The sequence below is a fragment of the Acinonyx jubatus genome, chromosome A2, assembly GCF_027475565.1.
Source record: "Acinonyx jubatus isolate Ajub_Pintada_27869175 chromosome A2, VMU_Ajub_asm_v1.0, whole genome shotgun sequence".
Taxonomy (NCBI): Eukaryota; Metazoa; Chordata; class Mammalia; order Carnivora; family Felidae; genus Acinonyx; species Acinonyx jubatus.
In genome coordinates this window covers 90,783,391-90,803,148 of record NC_069383.1, presented here as the reverse complement: position 1 = coordinate 90,803,148, position 19,758 = coordinate 90,783,391, and the positions used below count along the sequence as shown (strand labels likewise).

At 44.6% G+C, this 19,758-nt stretch overlaps 1 long non-coding RNA gene across 1 annotated transcript; it reads left to right on the top strand.

Annotated features, from left to right (window-relative positions):
- The first annotated feature begins 10,249 nt into the window (after positions 1-10,249).
- LOC128314818 (uncharacterized) lies at positions 10,250-18,813 on the top strand. Its single transcript, XR_008296907.1, has 3 exons — positions 10,250-11,093; positions 17,395-17,566; positions 17,708-18,813. It is a non-coding gene; the product is annotated as an uncharacterized LOC128314818 (long non-coding RNA).
- The last annotated feature ends 945 nt before the right edge of the window (positions 18,814-19,758 follow it).

Genomic DNA, 19,758 nt, shown 5'->3' with positions numbered 1-19,758 from the left:
CCTTAATAATCAATAAATACATACATAAGGAAACTTTACAATGGCAAATCGACTCTGTTTCCAAAGAGGTCTATATTTCACTCAAGGAGTTCGTGTCACTTTCCACCAAGTAACTTGAAGGCATTTCTTTCATTCCAGGATTCTCATTAATACCGTGCTTGGCTCTAACATTGAGAGTGAAGACTTTTGGAGAGATTTAGGAGAAATCTCAACATATGTACACTATGGCACATGTAGTATGATAGGAGGAGAAAAATAGGAGACTGGTGGCTGGCTGGGGTTAGCACGGACAATGCAGGGATGCAGCCGACAAATCCCTCGTCCCCTTCTCTTGAATTCTTCACAGGTCTGACTTCACCTGCTATCTAGAATTCTTGCTCCGGACTCTCTCCCGAGCTCTAGAATCAGGTCCTTTATCATACGCTGGACATTTCTACTTGCACAAGCACATTAAGGAACCAAAGTGTCCAGCAGTTCTCAAACCATGATCTATCTACCATTGTCCCCATCAAAGTATGTTCTACCTATTTAACACCTCCTGCGGGATGTCCTCAAAACATGTCATAAGAAACTTCTACTTTTATTCCCTACCCACCCTCACCTCCCTCTTGGCTCTGCTGTTCCTCCTGTAAATCGCATCTATTTCAGGGAATGGCAATACCAGCCTTCTGACTTGATGACTCTAGCCCCAACTGTAACTCCAATTCCCCCACCAGCCAGCCCCATTTTAAGCCATGCTATCTCACCTCTTACCTGGCATACTGTAAAAGCCTCCTAATGTTTTCTCTGCCTCCATTCTTGCCCCCTCTTCACTTCACTTACAAACCAGCTCCAAGAGTGACTTTCTTCAAACACAAATTAGATCAGGTTATTCCTCGGCATAAAAATCTTGCCCTGGCTTCCCAGTGTGCTTGGAATAAAATCAGGGTCAAGCTGTTTAGCATGGCCTTGAATGACGCCACCATGAACTCCCCACACTTCATTCACGCCTCTCTCCCATTCATTCACCACTCCCTGACCCTGGCTTCCTTTCATTTCCTCGCCATACCTGGCTCATTCCTGCCCAAGGCCTTTGCATAGGCTGTGGCCTCTGACTGGAAGTCTCCTTCCCTCCGCTATTCCCAGAGCTGGCTCTTCAAGTCTTGGCTTAAAATGACACTTTCCCAGAGTCAGTTTCTCTGGCCCACTCTTATTAAAGTACAATCGCCTATTGCACTCTGTCTCAAAACCCGGTTTTCTTTCTAGAATTTGTGACAACTTATAATTATCTTATTTGCAGCATTTGCTTTCTCTCTGTCTTACTCACTAAACCGTAAGTTTCAAGAAGTCTGGGACCTTAACCATCTTATGCGTCTTTTCATCTCTAACTCCCTAACGTGGCGCCTTGCCCGTAGGAATCACTTATTGAGTTTACATAAATGGATGAGTGAATAAAAGCCTGTTTACTCCTCAGCATCTCCTCCCTTCCCAGGAGACTGAAAAGTCTAGGAGGGTAGCAGGGTGGCAACTCTATCTTGTTATTAAGATTTCTTTCCCCAGAGCCTAGTACTGTGTCTGGCACACGGTGTATACCCAGTAGATATGTGCTGAATTAAAACAAAATGTAGCAGACCAGGGAAAGAGTATGCACGGGCAGCACTGGAGAATGAATTAGAAATGGAAGGTCATGCCTTATTACTAAGAAGACACCTCTATTGGTTTTGTCTTTCCTAGGCATTATGAGGTACTGCCTTGTGAGCATTCCCAGAGCCACAGCAAACCAGCAGACTAACAGAGCTCAGGGAAGGCTCCTTGGACATTTATTACAGGGAACCTAGTCTAGAATTTTGTTTTGTTCTGTTTTTACAAAGCTTTCGGTAAAGGGATTTTCCTGCAGAGCTAAAGCCAGTGCGGTTTCTAGAACACAGATGTCCCCTCACCATATCAAGTGGAACAGTGGAAGCACCAATATCGCTTGGCAACCGTGACAATTACGTCCTTCAACTTTATGGCCCTGTGATGTTTGCCTTCTGTTTTGTAGTCCTGGGAACTCCTCCCAGGCAAGGAGCAAGTTACAACCCTCCCCACCCCCATGCAAGAATCTCTTCAGGTTGGGAGAAGTCTCTGGATACCTTTGCCTGTTTTAACGGTTAAAGTATCCAGTTCAATATATTTCTACAGGTGCACGAAGATGAATGTTCCGAGATCTTCTCTGCAGTGTTGTATATAATCGCAACCGTCCAAACATCCACAGTGGGGCTGGGGCGTCCAGACCACGCCATGCCAAGCCGAGGTGGTAAATCTTTGTTGAAGGTGCCTGCTGATGTCAAGGTTGTCAAGACAAGCTAGTAAGTAAAAACAGCAAGATGAAGAACGATGTTTGTTCTTATTTCTATAGAAATAGAGTTTGTTCCTCGTTCTATAAAGTATATATCTATCTACATATAGGTACAAAAAATTTCAAGATACTCAAGACACTGTTAACAATTGTCTCTAGGGGAAGAAGAAAGATGAAAGGAATATCTACATGTGAATAGACACTCTCATATTATTTAAGTAGTTTTTTTTTACCATCTGCCATATAGTACTGTTTTTTTCAACAAAACAAGTAATTTTTTTAAACTGATAGCTATTGTCTTATGAATTGTAGAAGGCAATTATTTTTTTAAAAAATTATTTTACTTTTTTTTTTTTTTTGAGAAAGAGAGAGCAAGGGAGGGGCAGGGGGAGAGAGAGAGAGAGAGAGAGAGAGAGAGAGAGAGAGAGAATCCAGGCAGTCTCCATGCTCAGAGCCGAGCCTGACGCAGGACTCAATTCCACGACCCTGGGATCACGACCTGAGCCGAAATCAAGAGTCGAACACATAACCGACTAAACCACCCAGGTGCCTGAAAATTGCTACTTCTTACGAGCCTTTGTCTTAGCCCAGCCAGCACCAGAGTAGTAAGAATGGGCATTTGATAAAAGTTCCGATCCTATTGACAAATTTTAGGAAGGTAAGCCTGGAAGAGGTGAGGAGGCAGATTTATTTAAGAAGCCTGCATTGTAAAACACTTCCCACAACCCAAGCACTGCTCTAAGTGCTTACATAGAGTAACTCAATTAATCCCTATTATAACTTTTTGAAGTAGGAACTATTATCATCCCCAATTTACACATGAGGAAACAGGCACACAGAGATTATGGGAGTCAATTGAGGTTGTATGACTATTGAAGAACAAAGCCAAGATTTAGACCCAGACAGTTTGGCTCCAGAGTCCACGGCATAGTACCATCATGCTATAGCGCCTCAGGGAGGGAGAGGGGGGACGAGGGCGAGCCAGTTACAAGGCTGATGTAATAGTCCGGAGGAAATGGATAGCCTGTATTTAGGAGGTGAAACCAACGGCAAAATAGACTGAAGCTCACTCCCTGATTTCTGGCTTGGGGAACTAGGTAAATTATTAAGCTTTCTACCTGACTTTAGGAAAGCTAGATGTACAAGTTTCAGATCTAGAGGCCAAAAGGAAAAGAGAAATTCTATAAAATAATATTTATGCTCTAAGCACTCTAAATTTTCATTAGAGGAGCTATTTTGTTTAATTCTTAAATATTTTAAGTTTACTTATTTTGATAGAGAGAGAGAGCACGAGCAGGTGAGGGGCAGAGAGAAGGAGAGAAACATCCCCAAGCAGGCTCTGCACCATCAGCTCAGAGGGTCTTGCGGGGCCGGAACTCACGAACCATGAGATCAAGACCTGAGCCGATACCAAGAGTCAGATGCTTCATCGACTGAGTCCCCCAGGCGCCCCTATTTTGTTTAATTCTTATAATTCTGAGAGGTAGGTATTAAATATGAGGGGACTGAGGTTCAGAGAGTTTTAGTAAGGTTACACAATATACTGGAAGTTGCTTACTGTTGCCCGGAATCCTGAGAGCAGACTCGTCTTCTTTCGGGGAACCACATCTCTCCCACTGCATGTAGTCTTGGTGGGTGCATAATTCCAGGTATCTGCCTCCCAGTATGAGTTGAGAAGCTGTGTCTTTCCTCTTTCCAGCTATTGGTGTAGTCAGGGGTGGGCAGGCTAGGCCAGAGCTGGTTTTGATAACTTACAACTAAGAAATCCTAACCAAAACACACAGTGATTATTGTGCTGTTGTGGGAAAGCCACAGTTCAAACTGAAGTCCATCTGATAGATATCTACTATCCACCTAATGCTTTTCCATGACACCATGTTGCTCCCAAGGTATTTGAGAGCAGGATGTATACACACGGTGATTGTTCACCGAACGTTCAATAGAAGAGCCTTTCTGCAAACCGTGAAATGCTTATTCCGCCTAAACTGGTGCAGCCACTCTGGAAAACAATACGGAGTTTCCTCAAAAAATTAAAAATAGAACTACCCTATGATTCAGCAATTCCACTTTTGGGTATTTATCTGAAGAAAATGGAAACACTCATTGGAAGCGATATCGGCACCTCCAATGTTCCTCACAGCATTACTTACAATAGCCAAGATGTGGAAACGACCTACGTGTCCGTCAACAGAAGAATGGATAAAGAAGCCATGGTACGGACACGTACACACAAAATGGAAAACTATTCAGCCGTTAAAAAGGGGAAGTTTGCCATTGGCAACAGCATGGATGGAGCTCAAGGGCATCACGCTAAGTGAAATAAGTCAAACAGAGAAAGGCAAATACTAAATGGTTTCATTTATGCATGGGATCTAACAATAAAAAACCACGCTCATAGATACAGAGCATGACTGGTGTTTCCCCAAGCATGAGGGCGGGCAAAATGGGTGAGGGGAATGAAAAGGTACAAACTTGCAGTTATAAGATAAGTAAGTCATGTTGCATGTATATAAGGTATAGAATGGTCAACCACATTGAAACCGTACTACATACTTAAAAGTTGCTAAGAGAGCAGATCTTAAAAGTTCTCATCACAAGAAGAGGAATCTTTATAACTACATGTGGTGATGGATGTTAACTATACTTATTGTGCCGATCCTCTTGCGATATGTACAAATATTGAATACTCGTGTCATATACCTGAACTAATATAAAGTTCTATGTCAATTAGAGCTCAATAAAAAAGTAATAAAAAACTAAAAATTAAAAAATAAAATTAAAGGATGCTTACTTAGGGTGAGCAAAGAATTTTGCCAGGCTATTAAATAAAATCAAATTAACCGAGGTGTAATTTACAGATAAAAAATTAATCCTGTGTGGTAAATGATTTTCATGTGGTTTTAACAACACGCACCTGGGTAACTGCCATCAAAATCAAGATACAGAGCTCCCTTGTGACTTTGTAGTCAACCCCCACCACCCCAACCCCAACCCCAACCGCTGGTAAGCACTGATCTTTTTTTTTTTTTTTTTTTTTTTTGTCCCAATAGTTTTCCCTGTTCCAGAATGCCATGTAAGTGGCATTTCACAGTGGGTAGGCTTTTGAGTCTGGCTTTTTTCATTCAACATGGCGCATTTGAGAGTCATCCATGCTGTCTCATGATCATTAGTTCGCTCACTTATTGGATACATTTTATTAAATATTAAATTTTTTACACGATCAGACAGTTAATAAATACTTGGCAGGCTAGATACTGTTCCGGGTACTGGTAGGAGAGCAGTGGCTAAGAGAATCTGAGTCTGAGGAGTCCCTGCCTCTGAGGAGCTGATACTCTAGTGTTAGGTAGGGAGGCGGGCCAGCAACAAACACATAAACCAAACTTTTAGGAAATACCAATCAAAACCACAATGAGCTACCACCTCACACCTGTCAGAGTGGCTCAGATGAACAACTTCGGAAACAACAGATGTTGGCGAGGTGCGGAGAAAGAGGAACCCTCTTGCACTGCTGGTGGGAACGCAAACTGGTGCAGGCCCTCCGGAAAACAGTGTGGAGCTTCCTCAAAAAATTAAAACTAGAGCTACCCTACTACCCAGCAATTGCACTACTAGGTATTTGTCCAAGGGATATAGGTGTGCTGTTTCGAAGGGACACATGCACCCCCATGTTTATAGCAGCGCTATCGACAATAGCCAAAGTATGGAAAGAACCCAAATGTCCCTTGATGGATGAATAGATAAAGAAGATGTGATCTATGTATACAATGGAGTGTTACTCGGCAATCAAAAAGAATGAAATCTTGCCATTTGCAACTACGTGGATGGAACTGGAGGGTATTATGCGAAGTGAAATGAGTCAGTCAGAGAAAGACAGATATCATATGATTTCATTCTTATGTGGAATTTAAGAAACAGAACAGATGAACACAGGGGCAGGGAAGGAAAAATAAGATAAAAACAGAGAGGGAGACAAACCGTAAGAGCCTCTTGAGAACAGAGAACAAACTGAGGGTTGCTGGAGGGGAGGTGGGTGGGGGATGGGCTAATGGGTGGGGGGCATTGAGGAGGACATGAGTTGGGATGAGCACTGGGTGTTATATGTAAGTGATGAATCACTAAATTCTACTCCTGAAACCATTATTTCACTATATGTTAACTAACTTGGATTTAAATAAAATTAAAAAAAAAACCAAAAAACTTTTGGGGCATCTGGGTGGCTCAGTCAGTTAAGCCTCCAATTCAGCTCAGGTCATGATCTCGCGATTCATGAGTTTCAGCCCCGAGTCGGGCTCTGTGCTGACAGCTCAGAATCTGGAGCCTGCTTCAGATTCCATGTCTCCCTTTCTCTCTGCCCCTCCCCTATTCACGCTCTGCCTCTCTCTCTCTCTGTCTCTCTCTCTCTCAAAAATGAATATTTAAAAATATTTTTTAAAAAACTTCTGAAATAATTTCACTTGAAGTGCCTACAACTGCTACAGTGGGGTATGGGATAGAGTGGCAGAGGTGGGCAGGGGCTGCCGATTTACCTAGAATGGTCTTTTAAGTCCCTCTAAGAGATGTGAATTGAGGTCCTCATGAGGTGGGGCAGCCAGGCAGAGATCTCGGGAAACTGCAAACGGCAGGAAGGGCAGCAAGTGCAAAGGCCCAGAGGGGGACCAAGCTTGGTGTGTATTTGGGGACAGAAGGAAGGCTGCAGGGACTGGAGAGGTGGGCGTCAGGGGGAGCTGTGGGTTAGCTGGAAGAGCTGGTCAGGAGCCTGGTCAGGTGTGGATCTTTTTTCTTTTTTTAAGTTTATTTATTTATTTTGAGAGAGAGAGAGCACAAGTTGGGGAGGAACAGAGAGACAAGGAGAGAGAGAGAATCCCAAGCAGGCTCCACACTGTCAGCTCAGAGCCCAACGAGGGGCTTGAACTCATGAACCGTGAGATCATGACCTGAGCGAGATCAAGAGTTGGACACTTAACCGACTGAGCCACCCAGGTGCCCGTGTCAGGTGGATCTGGTAGGCCCATTGGAGTGCGGGTTTTGTTCTAGTTGTAAGGGGAAGGGTTGGGAGAGTTTTGAACCAGAGAGGGATGTGACATGATTTACTTTTAAACATACCTCTCTCGGGGAAGGAAAAACAAAAAAAAGTTAGGGAGGGAGCCAAACCGTAAGAGACTCTTAAAAACTGAGAATAAACTGAGGGTTGATGGGGGGTGGGAGGGAGAGGAGGGTGGGTGATGGGCATTGAGGAGGTCACCTGTTGGGATGAGCACTGGGTGTTGTATGGAAACCAATTTGACAATAAATTGCACATTAAAAGAAAAATAAATAAATAAATAAACATACCTTTCGCTGCTGGGAGGGGAGCAGGGTAAGAGTAGAGGTGGGAGAGGTGTGTCTGCGGACTTTCTCTGTGTTTGAGAAATAGCTGGCAGTGACTGGAACTAGGATTGGAGCAGGGCAGATGGTGAGAAGAACTGGAATCTTCTACCTAGGGGGCATGGCAGAAAAAAAAGAAAAAATAATAATAATCCTCAAAGCTCTTAAATTTTAATATTTATTTTAAAGGCTTTGACCTTAAGAATCTTAGCGTACATCTGGAGAAACACACGAAGGTTTAACACACTCCGTGTAACATAAAATAGGTCAGTGGCTGATCTGTACAGTGCAGGTAAACTAGTCTTGATAATTGAGGTCAATTTATCCCAAACTGGGGGATGTGAATTGAGGTCCTCCTGATGAATCAGTCTCATTTAGATGCTCTGCAGGAGATCACAGGGCTCCAAGCTGCTTGTGTTGTGAGAATGACGGGTAAAGGACTCACAGGCACCGTGGTCCACGTGTACGCACATGACCCCACATTCAAAGGGCTCTCTACGTGGATTGGATTCCAAAATAGAGAGTTAGGAAGAGACTCATTGCTGAGGTCAAATACCTGGTCAAATCTCCCCACAGCCACACTTGTGAAGCTTTTGGCCCAGAGACAGGAAACATAGAGTCAGAAACATGGTGAGCCACTTACCACAGCGAACTAGTTTAAAAATTCATATTTCCCTGTGGCCTCGGGACATGAAGGCCCATGCAGAAGACACTCGGGCCACTGATCCATATCTGACCACCATTTTTCCCGGCCAAGGCCAGTCTCCCTTGTGATCAACTCAGTTCGGAGGAGAGAGAAGTGTACATCTTCATGCAGCGTTCTGTTCCTTTAGCTGTTCAAAGGCTTCGAGGACCTTGTTTGTTTTGAAACAAGTCACCAGCCTCCTCCAACCACATCTTCCCGACCTCACAGGACAGCCTGGCAGAAAGTCCGACCTGAGGACCTGAGGAACAGTCGGACCTGGGCCACCCTCTGTCACAGCCCTGCCCCATCCTTGTCCTGCTTTCTGGTTGCCAGTTTGCTTGTGTTTTTAGGGTGGGTTCACATCTGACCCTAGGGCCCTCTGCTCACCTGACTTTCTGTTAAGGTAAGATATGGTTCCAGTGCTGGACAGCAAGGGGGTCCAGAACACGGCCAGCAGCCTTTCAGAGACGGCGAGTCATTTCTATGTTCGCTCAGCCAGGGGGCAGGGGAGTGGGGGATGGAAAAAGAAGAATAAACAGGACTGTCTACAGGCTCCTGTCCTCCTTCTCACCGTGAGCCTGCCCCCAGGGAGATGACATGGCCAAGGCACTGGAAAAAATCTCTGTGGGGCTTAGGAAGACCCCAGAAGAGGATTACCCTTTGAGAAAAAATGGACGGGGGTGCGTCCACTTAAATAAAGAGGTAAACTGAGGCAAGCTCAAAGAGATGAGTTGAATCAGAAATAGCAGGGGGATTGCCATTCGGGACACACAAACAGCAGCAAGCTACACACAGGTCAGCCGCGTGTTTGGGGCGGGCTCTATGTACGCGCAGAAATCGCAAGGGAGTTCGGTTAGAGTCTGTTGAAGTCAAAACAAGTGGACCCAGCTTTGAAAATTCCCCAGGCAGGTAGAACCGGTCCAGTCATACAAACAAAACTCAATTTAGCTCATTTTGTAAGCCAGCCCGAGCTGGGTCATTTCTTGTTCAGGTCCTGGAAACCATAAGCAAAATCTTTCCAAGGTCAGTAAGAGGCAATCTCTGATGAACTCCCTATCATTTAAGAAAATTCCAATAGTTTCAATTTTGTATAAATCAAGCATTTACAGGAAATCAGTCTCTCAGTCAAGTTACGTTTTTCTTTTTTTTATTTATTTAAAAAAAATTTTTAATGTTTATTTTTTTGAGAGAGAGAGAGAGAGAGAGATTGAGGGCATGAGCAAGGTTGGAGCAGAGAGAGAGGGAGACACAGAATCCAAAGCAGGCTCCAGGCTCCGAGCTGTCAGCACAGAGCCCGATGCGGGGCTTGAACTCAAGAGCCATGAGATCATGACCTGACCAAAGTCAGATGCTTAACCAGCTGACCCATCCGAGCGCCCCTTAAGTTATGTTTCTCTGAGGGCACATGCATGAGACTTCCCATTTGATATCCTCTGATTCAATCTCAGATTGAAATTCTTCGCCAGGGTGGGAGCGGCTTCCCCGATCCTTCACACAGGTACATAGCCATTTTCTCTCTCCAGCCCCAGCTCCTGTGCCCACACCATAAAAACAAGTGTGGTCAGGGACGCCTGGGTGGCTCAGTCAGTGGAGCGTCTGACTTCGGCTCAGGTCATGATCTCACAGCTCATGAGCTGGAGCCCTGCATCGGGCTCTCTGCTGTCCGCCTGTCAACACAGAGCTCGCTTTGGATCCTCTGTCCCCCTCTCTCTGCCCCTCCCCCAGTTGCGTTCTCCCCAAATATATAGTTTAAAAAAAAAAGTGTGGTCTACTATGAGGCATTGCACAATAAAGACTCTTTCTTCTGAAACCTTTTCATGATATGAGAAGCCTCTCTGAAAGACAAAGGCACTTGCGACTAACAGCGTAACCATGGTTAGTCAACTTTCTAGATGTTAAATAGCTTCTAGCTGAGGACAAGCGTGGAACACCAGAGACGTACCCAGAGAAAGAGAGAAGAGGGCCAAGAAGGTGTATTCACTGATGGGAAGGCATCGTCCCAGTGTTTCCTTGGGGTTGCCTGAGCCACACTCTTCAAAAACATCTCGGGAGCATCGCTTGGTATCCATTCATTTATTCATTAAATAAAAATCTTTGTCTTGTGCCTGACAAGATAGCCTATCTCTTGGCACAGAGCAGATGTTCCATGAATGTTAGTTATGTTATTATCGCTATTGCTTCCAGAAGTGCAGCTGCTGCTACTACCGCATATCATGTTAGACACTGTGCTGCATTCTGGGGACAGAGAGGGGCAAAACCTGTCCTCTGGCCTCAGGGAATTATAGTCTAGAAGAGGGGGCAGGGAGTCGAGCGGCAGGTCAGGACACAGCCTCACCAGTGCTAAGCCACGGTAGACCAGACTTCCATGGGAGTCCAGAGAAGACTGGTGGCCAGGGATGGGTGCTGCTTCTAGACAGAGTCATAACTAAGCGCGGTCTTGAGGAACAAATCGACGCTGGTCGGGGGAACTGTCAGAGTTTTAACTGCGAGCAACAGAAATAGACCGGAGCCGGAAACCGCAGAGCCGTCAGCTGGCCACACAGTCTCTAGGAAGGCCACAGAACCTTTGGGAAAAACAGTGCCGAGGTGATATGAGGCTGTTGGTGCTGTGGCATTGGAGACGGCTCCGGGAAACTGCACGCTGCGGCCATCGCCCCCACCACGGCCAGGAGGGAGTCTTCCCTGCCCCGCCTCTGGGTGGCATTGCTTCCAGAATCCACATCCCAGGTAGGTGCATGCTGATGCACCAAGATTGGGCTCCCCGCCCACATCTTATGTGCCAGAGAAGTCTTTCTGACTTCTGTAAAAGAAGACAGGTGTTAAAGGTGCTATTTCCCAATAGGGTTTATAAGATGAGGAACGTCCTCACACATGGGAAGAAGGTTCAGAGGCTGGGGGTCAAAACGCGCTGAATGTTTTCTACAACTGGGTGAAAAGCAGGCAGGAAAGGGCACTGAGGCAGAGAAACCAATATACGCAGAAGCCTAATCTGGGCTGAGGGATAGCACGGCGCTTTCAAAGGACTGGGAACTTCAGTGTGCCTGGAGCTTGGGGTGGGAGAGGGAGATGTCCGATGCCAGAGCTGGAAAGGCACACAGAATCTAGATCAAGGGAAAGCCTGTTATGTTTTATGCCTGCTAAGGAGTTTGGTCTTTACTCTGGGAATGAGGGTATGATAAGGTTCTAAGTTTGGGGGTAGAGGCCAGGGTAATAGAGGTGGGAAAGGGACCGGCAGGAAAGATCAGATTTTTGAAGTCTGAGCTATGTTGGGATGCCTGGGTGGCTCAGTCAGTTAAGCATCCATCTTCAGCTCGGGTCGTGATCTCCCGGTTCGTGAGTTCGAGCCCCTCATTGGGCTCTGTGCTGACAGCTCGGAGCGTGGAGACGGCTTCCAATTCTGTGCCTCCCTCTCTCTCTGTCTCTCAAAAATAAATAAACATTAAAAAAAAATTGAAGTCTGAGCTATGTACTTGAGGGTCTTGCCAGAGAGTCTCTTCTTTATAGTGTTAGACCGGGGATATTTATTTAGCTTTTATGGTCATTTTGCGAACCAGTCTTCCATTCTGTCTTTCTATGTCATAGGGTATATCCACCTTTCCCAGATTGCATCTATCACAGAGATTTTTCCTGGGCTGTAAATCCCTTTTACATTTGAGGGAAGCATAGATACAGGCAGGAAGAAACTGACCAGGGTTGCAAGGAATTAAATTGTTTAGATCCTGCCCAGTTAAACTTGGCTACAGCTAATTTTCTCAATGGTATAAACACCACGGAGGCGAATCACGAGAAACAGACATCCTTCAGGTCTCCTGGCACAAAGATGTCTGCAGATTTCACAGCATTGATTGGAAGTGTGTTGACATTCTGGTTAATTCGAGGCTGGTGTTCTGATGGCATTTTAGGTTGGTATGGGAATTTCGGAGCAGGAGAGGAATGCCAGGCACCTGGACCAACTTGGCTCTCTGACTCTCCAATTGGAAGAAACCCTGAGAAGGAATGATGTCCAGGGTCGGGAAAGCTCTGGTGAGGTGCCAGGAGTTGCTCTTGCTACAGATATTGGTGTCTGCGGCACTGGTGGGAAAAGGCAAAGGGAAAACCTATTTCTGTCCTTATGGAAAAAAGAAAGAAAGAAACAGTAATTCAAGGTGGCTCAGTCGGATGAGCGTCCAGCTTCGGCTCAGGTCATGAGCTCATGGTTTGCGAGCTCCAGCCCCATGTCAGGATCTATGCTGCCAGCTTCAGAGTCTCTAACCTCCTCTCTCTGCCCCTCCCCCCCTTGCATGTGTGCACACACTCTCTCTCTCTCTCAAAAATAAATAAACATTTAAAAAAATAAACAGTAATTCAAACTTAGTGTAACATGCTTTCCAGTTCACCACCTGTTCCCTGCATTCCCCATCATGCCTGCCCACAGAACCAATGGCAGCAATCTTTGCAAAATGATACCTTTTCAACAAGCCCTCCACCCCACTCCCCCACTCCCCTCCCCGCCCCCCGCCCCCGCCCCCCGCAGCAGGTCCTTTACCACTGAGGACGGTCCTATTCGTTGATGTCTGGAAATCCTTGGTAGAGTAGATGTGATAGGATCACAGTAGCTGAGGGTGATTCTTTCTTTTTTCTAAATTTTTTAGTGTTTATTTTTGAGAGAGAGAGAGAGACGGAGCATGAATGGAGGAGGGGCAGAGAGAGGGAGACACAGAATCTGAAGTAGGATCCAGGCTCTGAGCTGTCAGCACAGAGCCCGACACAGGGCTCGAACCCACAAACAGTGAGATCATGACCTGAGCCGAAGTCGGACACTCAACCGACTGAGCCACCCAGGCTCCCTGAGGGTGATTCTTACATAGTCCTTCACAGCAAAGGATGCCAGGGATACAAGTGATTTTGGGGTCTAGAAAACTCAGTGATTCATTAGTGTGGTCTCACAAAAGCTTACAGTGCACACATGCTTTGAGTAACATGGCTCAATCTTTCTGTATGATGGAGGGTTTGTGAATTTTAAAAAATTTTTAAAAATTAAACCAGGGTTATGTAAGAGTGGGGAGACTTTTCCCTGGATGAATGTCTTCAGCTCTAATTGAATTATCTGGCTAACTAAGGAAACTAGCTAAGATTTCAAAATGTCAAAATCACTGCTCCCATCATTGTGGGTAAAATGGGACTTAAGGGAATTTCAGTCCCACTATCTGAAAAAAGTTGCAATGACCTTGAGAGAAACATGTCTGATGGCATATTGAATCAGCTTGCATTCAGTATTGTGGATACAGGCACAGCCACATGAAAGCTGGGTTTTTTGTTGTTGTTCTATTAGAGTAAAAGGCATCCCCTCCTCTGGAATATTCTGGCGGCATTTTGGGGCAATTCAGAGACCACGTCATATATGCATTCTTTTTCACATTATGCAGTTAAAAAAATTATTTTTTGTATACTTTACATTGAATACTTCAGGAAAGAAAATAAATACAGTGATTTTAAAAGACAGTCCCCAGACTCAATAGATATTCTTCATAATTACTCCCAATCAATACTTAGAAACACATAACATGAAGTCAATTAATAAATAAAAATAAGTAAAATAACCATGTAAATAAAAATCTCAGAGGTGGGGAACATACACTATCAGTGAAGTCATTTTGCCACTTTGTTTTTGTTTTTTTTTTTCAACACTGTCTGCATGTGTTTTAATCACATATCCATCCATCTCAAGAGTTAAATTAGACTGTGGGTGCCCTCATTTAAAACTGAGTCTTGGGGCACCTGGGTGGCTCAGTTGGTTAAGCAGTTAAACATCCGAACCTTGATTCCTGCTCAGGTCATGAGCTCATACTTGTGAGAATGCGCCTCATTTTGGCCTCTGCACTGAGCATGGAGTCTGCTTAAGATTCTCCTCCATTTGTACCACCCTGTCTATAATAAATAAAAAAATTACAATTAAAATTTAAAAATATGGGAATGAAAGCTGGTGCAGCCACTCTGGAAAACAGTATGGAGGTTCCTCAAAAAATTAAAAATAGAACTACCCTACGACCCAGCAACTCACTACTAGGCATTTATCCAAGGGATACAGGTGTGCTGTTTCGAAGGGACACATGCACCCCCATGTTTATAGCAGCACTATCAACAATAGCCAAAGTATGGAAGGAGCTCAAATGTCCATCAATGGATGAATGGATACAGAAGATGTGGTATAGATATACAATGGAGTATTACTCGCCAATCCAAAAGAATGAAATCTTGCCATTTGCAACTAGGTGCATGGAACTAGAGGGTATTATGCTAAGTGAAATGAGTCAGTCAGAGAAAGACAAAAATCATATGACTTCACTCATATGAGGACTTTAAGAGACAGAACAGATAAACATAAGGGAAGGGAAACAAAAATAATATAAAAATAGGGAGGGGGACAAAACATTAGAGACTCATAAATATGGAGAACAAACTGAGGGTTACGGGAGGGGTTGTGGGAGGCGGGATGGGCTAAATGGGTAGGGAGCATTAAGGAATCTACTCCTGAAATCATTGCTTCACTATATGCTAACTAATTAGGATGTAAATTTTTTTAAAAAACTTAAATAAAGTAAAAAAAATTAAAAAATTAAAAGGAAAATCTTCACAAAAAAAGGAGTCTCAATACCAGTGTTCATAGCATAATTCACAATAGCCAAAAGGTGGAAACGGCCCAAGTGTCCATCAACACATGAGTGGACAAAATGTGGTATAACTACACAATGGAATATTATGCAGCCTTAAAAAGCAAGTTCTGACACGTGCTACAACATAGATGAACCCTGAGAACGTGATGCCAAGTGAAACAGGCCAGACACAAAAGGCAAATGTATATAATTCCACATATGTGAGGTACCTAGAGAAGTCAAATCCATAGAGACAGAAACTAGAACATTGGTTGCCAGGGGCTGGGGGACCAGGGGACGGGAGTTAGTGTTCGATGGGCAGTTTCCATTCAAAATGATGAGAGAGAGGATGCTGGAGCTGGATGATGACAATGGCCACACAATGACGGAACGTATTTAATGCCACTGAATTGTATACGTAAAAATGGTTAGGGGTGCCTGGGTTGCTCAGTCTGAGCTTCAGACTCTTGATTTTGGTTCAGGTCATGATCTTGTGGTTCATGATCTCTGTGCTCACTCACGGAGACTGCTTGGGATTCTCTGTCTCTCACCCTCTCTCTCTGCCCCTCCCCCACTTGCTCTCATTCTCTCTCTCTCTCAAAATAAATCAATAAACTTAAAAAAAAAAAGGTTAGTGCTAAATCTTTTTATGTATACTTTACCACAATTAAAAAAATTTTAAACAAAACAAATCCAAGTCTCAGGAGAAAAGATTCCCAGCCCACTGGCCCTTTTTTTGTTGTTGCTCAAGACCACCTGGCTTTTTCTTAAAAAAAACAATTTTTTAACATTTATTTATTTTTGAGAGACAGAGAGAGACAGAGTGCAAGCGAGGGACTGGCAGAGAGAGGGATACACAGAATCCAAAGCAGGCTGCAGGCTCTGAGCTGTCAGCACAGGGCCGGATGCAGGGCTTGAACTCACGGACTGTGAGACCATACCTGAGCCGAAGTTGGACGCTTAACCGACTGAGTCACCCAGGCACTCCTTTAATTTTTTTAATGTTTATTTTTGAGAGAGAGAAAGAGAGAGAGAAAGAGAGAGAACATGCGTGGGGGAGGAACAGAGAGAAATGGAGACACAGAAACCGAAGCAGGCTCCAGGCTCTGAGCTGTCAGCACAGAGCCCGACCGGGGGCTCGAACCCACAAGCGGTGAGATGGTGACCTGAGCTGAAGTCAGACGCTAACAAGCTTAAACAAACAGCCACCCAGGCGCCCTGCACCTGGCTTTTTCTTTGTACTCACCCTTCTCCCTTCCTGCGTTGTCTTTACCAGCATTTCCCACAATTGGTTCCTTCCTGACACTCGGATGTCAGCTCAAGTTTCTCCTTCTCCAGTCTATCACTTGATCCCGTTATTTACTTTTTTGTGATCTCTCTTCACTAGAATATAAACTTCCCCCCAGATTCCATCTGTCTTGTTCTCTAGTCCTTGGAACAGAGCCCGACCCTAAATTGGTGCTCAGTAAATATTTGTTGAGTGACTGAGCCTGTGACTCGGGCACATAAAGCATCAGTGCATGTTCTTTATAAACAGAACCTATTTGAAGTCAAGTGCACGGATTCAGGGCTGTGCCTCTATTTTCTGGAGTCTGCATTCTTATGCTCTCTCTCCCTTCCCAGCCTCCCCTCCCAATTTTCCAAACCCTACTTCCAGTTTAATATCATTTAAGTGAGTAATATCAAACCTCTGGACATGGACCCCACCCATGTTAAAGTCCATTTGGTCCACACCCGCCATGCCGCCCTGCCCACGCTGGAGAGGCTGGAGCTCTGGATTGGGGAAGTGATTTGAAAGTTGGCAAAATCAAGCAGCCCAGTGCCTGGGGCCTTGTGGCATGATTCTGGAGTGAAATGAAGAGCAGCTAGTCTCGCTCCCATGTTCTCATTTTATTACTGTCATCCGCTTGTGCAAGGCTCACTGCCAGCTGTGATAGACCAAGGAAGCCATTAGGTGAGAAAAACCAGAAGCCACCAGAACTGGTCTCCATTTGAGCTTCTGTTCTCACACAATGGTACCTTCGGCACTACCATTCTTGGGTCTCTGGAACAGCGCCTTACCAAGCATGGCCTGAGAGCTGGGGGCTGGCTACTGCTTCGAAGAGCCCCGTGTTACTGGGAAATATTTTTATCCGGTGAGCTCATGTTTAAGCCTTCAAGTTTCACTGGCAGAAAGTTGCGTTTATCTCCACCAGCTATTAATCCAAGCGATCACAATCCCCAGGGACCCTGGGCAAGGTCAAAGACAGAGATCTGATCTGCCATTGGTGGTAAACAGTAGGCGAAGTAAGTGGAAGAGAACATTTGTTTCTTATAGTAAACCTTTTTCTACCATAGAGGTTTTACCTACCCTCATTTAAGGTACCTGTGATCTTTCCTCCCTTCTCTAACCACAGACTGCACGCCCCCTCCAGCCGGTCATGCTGCAAATATAGGTTCCTGTCATGGGGAATATTGGGAAAAATATGAATTCGAACGCGTCACTCTGGGAAAGATGATTCGAGGCACAGATTGGAAGGAGGAATGGACAATGACATCCATATGTGTTTATTACAGTAGTAAAGAATGGTACATGAGGAAAATAGTATGTGTTTCTGGATGATTTTGCCCAAAAGCACGGAACTAATCATGAGTTTATGCACATATGCCTCTTTCCACAACTGCCCCCCCCCCCCACCTCCCTGCCTCTTTGTTTTTTCCATGAATCAGGTTGCTATGACTGTCACAGGAACTAGGAACTTCTCCCGAGCTCTGCTAAAGCCGTTGAAAAAAGAAAAACAATCTAATATGCCGGGAATAAAAGCAAGCGTGGCTCATTCCTCATCAACTACTCCAGCTGAGCCTTCTCCACGTCTGTCAGCTGGGGGATTCCATTCTCTAGCTGCAGTGCACCGAGACTCCTCGAGTGTAATGCCATTACAAGGAATTAAAAAAAAAAAAAAAACCACATCGTTGAATTTGGTATAGTTTGAGTGGCCAATGGGTTTGTCTTTGAAGCATTATTTCAAGTGGTTACATTTTTAAGTATTTCAATGATTGGGTTATTTGGATAGTAAATATAAGAAAATTACTCACGTTGGGAAAATTCTGTAATAAGACTAATGGAGTTAAAAATAGTTAATTATGGGTACTTGAGTATTCTGCTGATTTGGGAGTTAATATATAGGCTATAGATACATTCTCTCTCTATATCCTCTCTTCTCTTATTTAGTTCTCTGTCTGATTGTATTTTGAATTTACTACTATGGTAGGCAGAATAATGCCCCCTGTATTTACATCTTAATCCCATGAACCTGTGAATATGTGACCTTACGTGGCAGAGGGACTTTACTGATGTGATTAAGGTCAAGGAGCTTGAGAGGAGATGATCCTGGATTCCCCAGAGGGGCCCCAGTTTAATTGCATGAGTCCTTAAAAGTGGATGAAGAAGGCAGGAAAGTGGGTCAGAGAGACGTGATATGAAAGGACTCTTCTGGCTTTGAAGATGGAGAAGGGAACCATGAGTCAAGGAAAGCGGGCAGGCTTAAGAAGCTGGAAAAGCCAAGAAAGGAGTTGCTTCCCTAGAACCTCCAGGAAAACAACAACAAACAAACAGAGCCTTGTCAACATCTTGATTTTTGCCCAGGACTTTTGACTTACAAAACTGTACGATAATAAATTTATGTTGTTTCAAGCCACTAAGTTTGTGGCAATTTGCACAGCAAAAACAGAAAAGCAATATAGTGGGCAATTTCCAGACATCTTTAGCTGTCAAGTTAGGGAAAAAAGTCGAAAATTTGGAAGCTCTCATTGTACAAAAGAATTTCTCTGCAACTGTTTTGTGTGTGTGTTTAATTTTTTTTAACATTTATTTATTTTTTGAGAGACAGAGAGAGACAAAGCATGAGCAGGGGAGGGGCAGAGAGACAGGGAGACACAGAATCCGAAGCAGACTCCAGGCTCTGAGCTGTCAGCACAGAGCCCGACGCGGGGCTCGAACTCACCGACCGCGAGATCATGACCTGAGCAGAAGTCAGATGGTCAACTGAATGAACCACCTAGGTGCCCCAAATTCTTCTGTACCTTTGGTACAAAAATCAGCCAGTCTTGGGGCGCCTGGATAGCTCGGTCAGTTAAGCATCTGACTTCGGCTCAGGTCATGATCTCGCGGTCCGTGAGTTTGAGCCCCGCGTCGGGCTCTGTGCTGACAGTTTGGAGCCTGGAGCTCCTGGAGCCTGGAGCCAGTTTCAGATTCTGTGTCTCCCTCTCTCTGCCCCTCCCCTGTTCATGCTCTGCCTCTCTCTGTCTCAAAAGAAACGTTAAACAAAAAAATCAGCCAGTCTTAAATTTCACCTTCCCTTCTCCCTATATATTTACAAAAAGAAGAAAACAATAATAATAATCACTATCATCAACTGAGGTCTTGCTTGTATCATATACCACACTAAGCACTACAAATACTACCTCACTTCATGACCACGTTAACCCCGGTGAAGAAAGGGAGGCTCCAAAAGGTGAAGAAATGTTCTCAATATCACACCGTTAGAGGAGGCAGAACAAGGTTGGGACCGAAGTTCCTTTGACTCCAGAGCCTGTAAATACATGACCGTAACTCTGAAGTTAGGTCCACTGCCTCTAGCCCCACCTTTGTTATGACGGTGGCAAGACGAGTGGCTCTAACACTGATCCGCTGGGCAAGCTTGCATCGTGGATTTTCCAGGACCATCCTGCTGATTTTAAATGTCCTGTCTCGTTGTCCTCAAAAGTCACCAAAATGTCCC